The sequence below is a fragment of the Schistocerca serialis genome, chromosome 9, assembly GCF_023864345.2.
Source record: "Schistocerca serialis cubense isolate TAMUIC-IGC-003099 chromosome 9, iqSchSeri2.2, whole genome shotgun sequence".
In the NCBI taxonomy this organism is placed as follows: domain Eukaryota; kingdom Metazoa; phylum Arthropoda; class Insecta; order Orthoptera; family Acrididae; genus Schistocerca; species Schistocerca serialis.
Window position 1 is genome coordinate 298,902,602 of NC_064646.1, and position 11,319 is coordinate 298,913,920.

The following is an 11,319-nucleotide window of genomic DNA, read 5'->3' on the forward strand; positions in this document are numbered from 1 at the left end:
TCAAATTAAAGAATGCAACAAAAATTGTTGGAAATTAACTCAACAAGAAAAAAACTATTATTTCTTTGACAGAATTGCCAGAATGCTGTTACATTATCATTGCAAACTTTGCTACAGTGTTAACATCAAACATTTGGCTAACTTGTGTAGAAGGTTAAGGTTGGCTGCAAACTATATTAACATGAAAAAGCATACGCTACAGATGATTAAGGAACTATGTTTAGCATGATCAATCACTGAACTTGAACTGAAGTGCTCAATATAGAAAGACAGACATAAAATGTCACATTCACTCCATTTTTAGTGATGAATTTTTGTTGGAGATCAAAAACGTTTCAATACACACACTAGTACACTTTTATAATTGTATAGTGTTGACAGATCAACGAGCATTATCTCGGCTTTTTATATTATTATCCACCAATCAGCACTTCATTATACAGGTGAATGATAGCCCGTCCACAAAGTCACTGTTTATTTTGAAGATAAAACCTGCAATGATGTCAGTCTGCATCATGTCACACCAAGTGTTGAGCTAACTGTGAGTGTATACAATATACCCCACAAGCCAGCCAATGGTGTGTGGCAGAGATTATGTCTGGTACCACAAACTGATTCCCCCTCTACTGTTCCCCTCATAAATGAGACATGGGCAGTATGATTGTCATTAAGCCTCTGTACTGGCTGTAGTTTCCCAGTGCAGTTAAATGTAAATAAAACATATTTGATTTTCATTGTGGTTACAGTTTCACAACTAATTATGGGTTGAAGAAAATAAATAAAATCTTTATCAATAAACAGAAAGTAGCCAGACTCATTACACTGTGTGGCTTGTCGTACAGTCTTGCTGAACAGTAATTCCCTTTATTATTTAATGGGAAGAAATGAAAGAATGAATGTGTTCTTTTCAGTTCTGAGAAATTTCATGAATAGTTTACAAATACCAGCAGACACTGTCATAAGTATGCCTCAAAGACATGATGTGCCAGATGGCTTTTAAGTGGGAACTTAGAGATAAAAAATGTACTATTGATTTCAGAAGGTCTGAGAAATGTATCTTGATATAACATTTGTACACATACATGGTGGAAGACAACACTCTGTAAGACAAAGAATATACCAGTAACATAAATAAGGTACTCACTATCAGCATACCAATAACAACAATGTCTTGGGTATTTTGAATCAGGAGCAAATAATCATGTCACAAACTCAAATAAAACCACTACCAAATGAGCAAATCATCCAGGCACATATAACCATATTGCAAACAGAAGCAACACTAAATGAGCAACCTAGTCAGGATGATACGTATATTTTAAATACCTCACAAAATGCAGCATTAATGAAGACTCATCTATTTTGGAAGTGCCAAAGCAACAGACAGCCGAAACATGTCACAGTACACAAGCTTCTTAGTCCTCCAAAAACTTTTAACCCAAACAGCAAATAAGCTATTGAGGGAGACATCAGATGTATGCAGTGAAAGCTCAACAGCCATTTCAGGAAAACAAGTGCTAGGTAACAAATAGAAAATTATCATTCATAGCAGACAGAAAACTTGGAACAGATCAAATCACCATGCAGCTGGAATGCCACCACTAAGAAAATTATCTAATGATCGAATACATTTGCTGGAAATGTTATATAGTTGACAACAAAATTTTGCACCCATGATCAGCATATGATCAATATCTCACAGGAAAACAAGTTTTCTATCGGAAAATGACTGCAGCTAATATCAGTACCCCTGAAAAATTGTGAATCCCACCTACAAACAAGTATTCTAGGATTTTAAAATATATTGTGGTATATCACAATGACTATCCCTGGAAATCACAATGCAAAGTCTGAATTATTGAAATTAAAACTCAATATTAAACAATGAAAATTTCAGAATGGAATAACAATGTGAATAGGACAGATTAGTACTCACCACCTAGAGGAGACATGAGCGGCAGACAGGTACATTGGAAGTAGATTGTTGGATATTATTAAGCTATCAGACAAAATTCTCCTTCAGATGTGGACACACACATTCAGTCTCACACAACTCACAAACACATGGCCACTGTCGCTCAGGTGAATAGCTGGGATACAGAAGATGAATGGGCAGACAGGAGGGTAGGATGGAGGGCAGGGATAGAAGAAGATGCTGAATTGCTGCCTGTGGGAGTCTGCAAGCACTTAGCAGGTACAGGGTGGTGGGCTACTGGCCACAGCTTTGGGAGGCTATGCTGGGAAAACCAAGGAGAGAAGTGGAAAGCACTATGCAGGTGTGCTTGAGCATAGAAAACGTATGAGAGGCTGGAGTAGGAGCAGGAAGGGGATAGAAACAGGTGGAGGACAGAGACTAGCGAAGTCTGAGGCCAGTGGGGCTACAGGGACAAAGTATATGTTGCAGGGAGAATTCCCAATTGTGCATTTCAGAAAAATTGAAGTTGATGAGAATAATCCAGATGACAGAGGTTCAAGGCAAGGTTGGTCCAATTTGTCCCACTCCTCAATGGCGATTCGGTGTAGATTCCTCAGAGTGGTTGGTGGGTCACATCGTCCATAAACAGCCCTTTTCAAGTTATCCCAGGCATGTTCATGTCCAGACACATGCTGGCCACTCTAGTCGACCAATGTCATTATTCTGAAGGAAGTCATTCACAAGATGTGCATGACTGAGATGCGAATTGTCATCCATGAAAACAAATGCCTCGCCAATATGCTGCGAATATGGTTGCACTATCGGTCAGAGGATGGCATCCACGTATCGTACAGCCGTTATGGTGCCTTCCATGACCACCAGCAGCGTACATCAGCCCCACATAATGCCACCCCAAAACAACCTCCACCTTGCCTCACTCGCCGGACGGTGTGTCTAAGGCATTCAGCCTGACTGGGTTGCCTCCAAACAAGTTTCCAACGATTGTCTGATTGAAGGCATATGTGACACTCATTGGTGAAAAGAACGTGATCCCAATCCTGAGCGGTCCATTCGGCATGTTGTTGGATCCATCTGTACTGCACTGCATTGTGGCATTGTTTCAAAGATGGGCCTCGCCATGGACGTCAGGAGTGAAGTTGCGCATCATGCAGCCTATTGTGCACAGTTTGAGGCGTAACACGACGTCCTGTGGCTGCACAAACAGCATTATTGACATGGTGGCGTTGCTGTCAGGGTTCCTCCAATCCATAATCTGTAGGTAGTGGTCATCCACTGCAGTAGTGGCCCTTGGGTGGCATGAGTGAGGCATGTCATCGACAGTCCTGTCTCTCTCTATCTCCTCCATGTCCAAACAACATTTCTTTGGTTCACTCCGAGGTGCCTGGACCCTTGTTGAGAGTCCTTCCTGGCACAATGTAACAATGCAGATACTATACAACTGTGGTATTGACCGTCTAGGCATGGTTGAACTACAGACAACATGAGCCGTGTACCGCCTTCCTGGTGGAATGACTCAAACTGATCGAATGTCGGACCCCTTCCATCTAATAGGCGCTGCTCATGCATAGTTGTTTATATCTTTGGGCTGGTTTAGTGACATCTCTGAACAGTCAGAGGGACTGTGTCTGTGATCCAGCATCCGCAGTCAATGTCTATCTTCAGGACTTCTGGGAACTGGGGTGATGGAAAAGCTTTTTTGATGTGTGTATTTATGCTCTAGTAATACTAAAGTAACTGAAGCGACGAATTCCCTACATTCATGCTCTATCAAATGACGAAAAATGCACAATGAAACGAAATACATGCAATACCAGAATTCCATCTTTTGTTCTGAGCATTTTATGTTATTTGAAAACAATGTACAAGAACCAGTTTTTTCACATTATCCACCGACCGGCATAACTCTGCGCCTTGAGCTGCTGAGCTAGCAGTCTTCAGGTGCGGGAGGCGAGGTAGTTGGAATCTCTCCGCAGGCAACAGTGAATATGGTTGTCTGTAGTTTCCCATTTTCAGTTAAGGCAAATGCAAGGGTTGGTCCCTTACTATAGGCCACTGCCAATTCCTTCAGAATTCCTTTCTTTCCTGACAGATACAAATTCCGTTAAAGATGCAACCTCTCTGCTTAAATGAAAAAGGCTGCTTCGAAGGTGAGCTAAACTTGTGTTCAGAGATTCCTGACTCTATAAGCCACATTTACATTGGAAGGCGGCTAGGGGTTGTCATTTTGTACTTCTGTGAATAAAGATAGCTCACATAGGGAATGGCAATATATCATGCTTTCAAATTTTACGACAAGAACGAAGTTCTATCGTGAAACGTCTTATTTGTAAAATCCTTGGAATAGAGAGTCCAGCCGTCACAACTCAGAAGTTGAGTTTATTAGCATCAAAGACTATATAACTATATTATCATGGATAAGTACAAACTCATTTACAAGGTCGCATAAATTAGAAATTGAATTGAAATTAATGTGGGAATCATTGTTAAGATCCCAAAATTGTAGCGCATAGTAATAAATAAACAAATACATGTTTTTTCAAAGCAGAATAAAAAACATGAGCCTTTTTAAGGTCCTCTTTAACAATTCGCACCGCCCCCCCCCCCCCTTTTCAACCCTCTTTGACAAAATCATGGATATGTCCTCAACCCAGTCCCGAGCAGTGTGCGATTTGCAGGGGGGGGATGGGGGGGATTTCCCCCCCTCTGCATCAGACCATCCCCTCCTCTGGTTTTAGTTATGCATCCCAACCTGGGATGCTTATTTCCCACGCACTGGAGTAAAACTTTACATATAATTTAAATTTGTGGAGCCGAACGTTGAAAGTTTTTAATAAGTCTTACTGTTAATACTATTAATATGTTTCAGTTATCTATCATCAGAATAAGTACAGTTTTCACAAATGTGCCTCTACTTTTTGAATTCCCCTCATATACCTGTATGTAGATGATTTTGTAAATAAGCTTTACCTATAATGTACTTTTAAAGATATAACAAGGGATGGCTTTTCTGATAGTGCATACGCGTGAATAGTGAGTTTCGGCATTAACATCTATTTATAAATAGCTGTTTAACCATGCTTCAGTTGACCATGCTTCAGTTGATCACATGTCAGATCTGTATTGTTATCAATGTTCAACGGAACCTTTGCTCCTAAATGTAATTCATAAAGAGATTTAAAATGAGTGGGATTTCGATACTGAACGTATCTCAAGGGGGCTGGCTGATTGTGCATAATGTCCCTTCACGTAACGCTCTGAAACCATTTTCAGTGTTGCCTCATCGTCACGGTACAGGACGTGGATTTGAGGAGACTTTTATTGCATCTTAAGATTAATTTATTGAATATAGGCAACAAAAAAACCAAAAATGTTAAGAAAGGGCCTTATAGTACTATAATTTAATTTCTGCAGAATTGTGTCAATTGCCAGAACTCTTCTATCAGCCACAGCATCGATAAAAAATAGTCTCAGGGAGTTATAATGCTCAAAAAGCCTAGGTACAACCATGTGTGAAAGAAGCCAGCAAGTCTGGCTGGGATGAAGTAATTCGTGCGGTTTCACTTTTACAATGTTCTGAAACTCTTTCAGTTTACCGAAACTTTTAGGGCTACGGTGGAAATAATTATACACATCCCTCACTAGGCCTTCTACATCTGTGGGAAGGGTTCAGAACACGTAAGAAGCGCATACCGCAAATGAATGGCAAAAGCATCTCACTACGAATAGCTCTGGTATATCTTGCTTACACGAAGTGCATAAGGAATGACAAGCCCATAACATAGCATTCGCTCCATCTGCTGCGAAATCAATCATATTCATATGGGATATTACTGTCACAGCAGAACTCCACAACCTCTTAATATATCACTAGTAGCATCAGTAAGTGGAATTAGTCCTAGAAAGGCATCAGTTATTTCGATTCCTTCACTCAGAACGCATACTGCCGAACACAAATGTTTTATGTATCCCTTATCTGTAGATTAATGAACAACGAGACTAAATTTATTTGTCTTAAGCGTGTCAGTTAGTTTAACGAAACTTGCCTTACCTGTAACATTATTTATAATTCCAGCCACTTTTGTTCTGCCACAATGAATACCTATGTTTTGCAACTTCTAAATCACGACACGCCGCCTGAACCCTGGAGTTTTTTGTCCGTTACTGTGAACGTGCAACTGCACATACACAGACCGCTGCACCCATTGTAAATTCAGCATTGCGACCTAGTAGAGGACGGACGTTCGAAGTTGTGAGGCAACGTTGTTCAATTAACTTGACAGAAATATTTTTTGAAGTGTCATTATGACCCTGGGGTACACATAGCCGACGTTGTGTAACTATTCTGTAGCCAAGTGTGTAGCATATTTATGTGGAAATGATACGCAGGAATGGCATTTTACTAACAGAAGATGTTATACGGGAAGCATTGTTAGAAATACTCGATAGTGAAAGTAATCGACTTTCCTGATGAAAATGATTCTGAAGCTGATGCTCCTGCAGCAGATACGGACAATGGCGAAACTGATCAGTCTGTTGAATTTCAGACAGCGATGAAGAAAATAAAGCCGTGAACGATAAGAATGCTCATTGTGGGACACAACTGAAGAGGGCTGCCAGTTCCTATAACGCTGTAGCCCATATTCCACGCGTATGGACATGATATAAATGAATTGATTTATGGATAATTCAGAACACCTCAAAATATTTGTGTAATACGTGCATTTTATTAAATGAATAGCATCTTCATGTAATTAAACTGGAAATAAAATCATTAAATCCGCATCACTTTCGAGTTTCATCGCTGAAAAGCTTCCACGGCAGGTTTCACTTAGTCTCGAATTTGGATATATTGATTCTAAAACGAATGACAAAGTACATGGCAGAGATGAAGCCAAAAGAGTTTAATATATAAGAGCCCAATTTCATTATAAAATATTCTATTTCGGGCAATTTTTACAGTAAATAATTGTCGGTCACAGTGACCCTGGTGTATATTTCGTGCGACACTTTCAGAGCCGTACATAACAACGGTTGATTGTGTCATGTGTCTTTGTTACCATCAGGGCCGTTTCTACCATTAGGCAAGACTTGGCGGTAAAAGGTGGAAAAAATTAATTTCAAATCAAATAGAGAAAAAATTGAGCATATGAGTGAAAAAATGAAAAAGAGGAAAAATTAAAACCCCAATTTTTTTCATAAACATACGGAGCAGTTACTTAATAAGTCTTCACTTACTTCGATGATAGGAAACAGGTTGCCTGTACCTAACAAAAATAAAGCAGCGGCTACTCAACACGAAACGGAAACAAGCATGATCGTGATCCCTGTGGAGCGTAGAAGCGGGGCCCATGCGCTGGCTTGCGATCATGTTGCGACTTTATATCATGCCTCCCTCAGTCCCTCTTTTAGTTTTTGTCTCTGCAGATCATTTGTTAAGCGTCAGTTGTATTGAGTGATTCTGTTGATATTTTTAGTTCTACTATTATATGTAAAACTGAGTTGGTGTCTCTAGAAGTCTGTCTCTGAGTGTCCGAGATTCGCTGTCTTTTCTCAAACAAATTAAAATTGGGGACAAAGAAATTGAGGACATTTGTTATCCTCAGTCACTTTTAAAGGAATAGAGGACAAAGAATGAAAGTCGAGGACTGTAAACCAGAAAATGAGGACGTCTGGTCATCTTAGTTCAATGATTTGCATTGTTGTGGCCTTGGATGTTGGTGGTGATGGGGGTAGCCTTTGTTGAGCAACAGAATTAACAGCATGCTATGCTTCTTAACACTCGTTTGACAGTTGGCATTGTAAGGCTCAAAAATGGTTCAAATGGCTCTGAGCACTATGGGACTCAACTGCTGTGGTCATCAGTCCCCGAGAACTTAGAACCACTTAAACCTACCTAACCTAAGGACATTACACACATCCATGCCCGAGGCAGGATTCGAACCTGCGACCGTAGCAGCAGCGCGGCTCCGGACTGGAGCGCTTAGAACCGCACGGCCACCGCGGTCGGCATTGTAAGGCAATTTTTGGAAATTTGTGGGAAGGTCTTATGGGACCAAACTGCTGAGGTCATCGGTCCCTAAGCTTCATGGGCGCCGACTTATAAAAAATATTGAGGCGGACCATACTGGGGGGGGGGGGGGGGGGGGGAGGGGTCGTCTTGCCCCGGGAAATTTTCTAGATTTTAGATTAAAAATAGTGAATTTTAAAGTTTTTTAAGCATTTTAGAGTCATATGATCAACATTAGAAGTCCGAAAACTGGACTCTCGATAACGCGACACTCCGGGAAACTCGACAAGCCTGACAAATTTTTTGGTTTTGAAAAAAGAAACAAAACATAAACACGCACGGTATTTTCGTAAAAAGCTAATTTAATTTACAGTGATAATCATGCTTATAGACTATTACAGAGCAGTGAATATATAGCTCTGAAAAGACTGAAATTATATTTAAATAAAACCTAAACTCTCATTGAAAGAATAAAACATAAAATATTGCTGTCGCACAGTAATAGAACACTGATTAATAAGTGAAATAGCTAATTTAAGCTTACTTTGAATAAGGCTCAGGGATCATTAAATAAAAACAATATCTCAAAGTTAATGCTTTAATACAGTTAATAAAATTAATACAGTATGCCTAATACTTTCAGTCAAAAAGTATGTAAATAGCGGGTTTTAATTGAGTCTTACACCCTAAAAATATTTAAGTATTTGAAAATAACTAAGACAGTACTATAGTAATGTAGCAATACAGTGCTAAACTAGTACTAATATTTCGAACCTGAAAATTTAACATTATGTATGTATTTAATTCTCTATTTTATAAAGATTTTTAATATTTATCTAAATGCCGTTATTAGGGCTAGAGTGTCTTTAGAAAGGTGCAAATGTCGACCATCTGACTGGGTTACTGAATATGAAGTCGCTTATAACTGGTCGGATGTCCAATTCGTCCAAAACATCTCGGTGGGCATGAAGAACAGCCAAGTTGTTCAAGCACTTCTGCCCCATTGTTGATCGGAGATACGACTTCAGACGTCTAAGGGCGCTAAATGATCGTTCTGCTGTTGTTGCTGTGACTGGAACTACTTGGAGAAGCTTAATGCACTTCATACTTCACATAATAATTCTCCAACTGCAGGCTCTTCTGTAATGTACTTTCTTACATCACGCATATTTTTTAAGACCAGTTGTTTTTTAGTAGCGATATCGGCTAACATATTCAAGTGTAAGCGCAGTCTCTCAATTTCTATGTCATTTTTAAAAAACCTCAGTTGATTTTTCCAAATTTGTTTCACCTCTGCTTACTAAAAGCAAGCACTCTTGTTCAACTGCAATGACATTTGAGTCTAGTTGAAGCAAACCGCTCAATAATGCAAGATTGCACCGTTTCGCAAACTTCAATGTAAATAGCTTTGTAGTATTCCTTTGGAGTTTTGAAAGTATGTGGTAAGCTGGCTTCGTTGTTTTCATACTTCTTTGGTATACTTTATTCCGAGGAAGCGAAGGATCAGCAACTAGTTAAGGTTTTTCTTTTGAACACAATTCCCAAAAGTTTAGTAAGCTTACACACTTCTTAATCTAACTTATGCTAAGGACGATGCACACACCCATGCCCCTAGGGAGGCCTCGAACCTCCGACGGGGGAAGCCGCACGGACCGTGACAAGACGTCTTAGACCGCGCGTCATTGTAAGGACCATCGATGTTGCTAGTGAGCAAGCCGTGAACGCTGTTCCTGTGGATTATATTGGGTAACGTATTTTACCGTTTTTGAGCGCAATCACAACAGATTCAGATAATTCGACTTCGGACTCATATCTAAACAAGCACAACACTCCACCCGAGAGACAACACTGACGCCACTCGTGGCATCATGAGAGGCCCTGCTAGCTGCTAGAGGGTTCGGTACATTGTGTCTTACGTACAGTGGCGGGAGGGCATTAGCCGACTCAGTGATCTCTATACTACCTGGACGTTGAAACTTAGCTGTCTGATCGTGCCAACCATAGATGCTCATATTTAGTTTCTTTCCAAACTACAACATGACTGCTAGAAAATGTTACTAGAACACGAAAAGAAAATACTTCTCGATTCCACTCCCGCATCAGCCTATTGCATCACACGTTGACATAAAGTTCAAAACAAGAAATCAGTCTAGAGTTCTCTGTCGTGTATAAACCGATGGAAATTTGTTTGCCAAACTACAAGGCGGACGATGCTAAGCACATGAAACTACAAACACGCCGCAGTTCTATGCTCAGAGACCAAACTTCTACAACCAGGTTGCATAGAGATTATCGAGCCAAATGCAAGTTGCAGCGCCGCTGATCCACTAGCCGCCGGGCCCGCCAGCAACTCTGTCCACTGGGATTTAGAGATGGATCGTTCACGAACTAATGGGTCCAAAGGAGCGGTTCACCAAGGTGAACGGAACGAGCGGGGAACGAGTTCTAAGGAACGGTCTTTCATAGTTCACTTCGGTTGCGGCTTTCTACTTATAGTTCCCGGGAACGGGAAACGGTCGGTCTGGTTCCCGAACGACACGTCGGCCAGTCACGTTCCATTCTCGGTCCCGTTCCCGTCTGTCTCGGTCTCGGTTTCACTCAGCCGGACTCGTCCTTCTTCGCGTAGCCACTCGTCGCAGTTCCACTGCCGACAGCTCACAGTTCAGTATCGAATTGTGGTTCGTTTCGTTCGCCTCGGACGCACATTCTCGATCTGTTTCAAACCTTTTTTGAACTCTGAACTTCTGGTTCTTTTCGTATTCCATTCAGCGTCCACGACCGGTAATTAAAATGTATTTTATAATTACGTAAATTACATAAAAATTACGTGGTATGTAATACATACATCTTTTCAGGCAACAAAACGGCGTATCAGCTTACTACACTATTTCGAGAAACAGCAGAAGAAATATTTGTAAAAAGGCAAGATCCTTTGTTATTAGACATGCAAAGGACGTCGGCACGGCACACACGAGTGGCCATTTTCCGTCTTTTTTTGATCCCAGGTAAAAGAGGAAGTTCGTTGATATGGATGGCAGACCGACTTACAACCGAATGAAGCCTGCGCTTCGCAATCGAGTGTATGGTGTCACATTTTGTAAAGAGAATATGATAACTCCTACAATATTATTTCAGTGGTACAGGATGGCGCGCGAAAAATCGGCCCCCAGTACTAGACTGCTCGTTGTCGCTTACCAGTCTTCATCTAATGTTTCGAAGTTGTTTGCATTAGCTTATTTGTTATTTCTTCACTGCCTAATTATTACATGTTTATATATTCTCTCGTAGCGGTCAACAAATCGAGCGTAATTGGCGAGCAGTCTGTACTCGGGGCCAGTTTTTCGTTCGCCACCTTATATTAGTTCACTGTGATCAG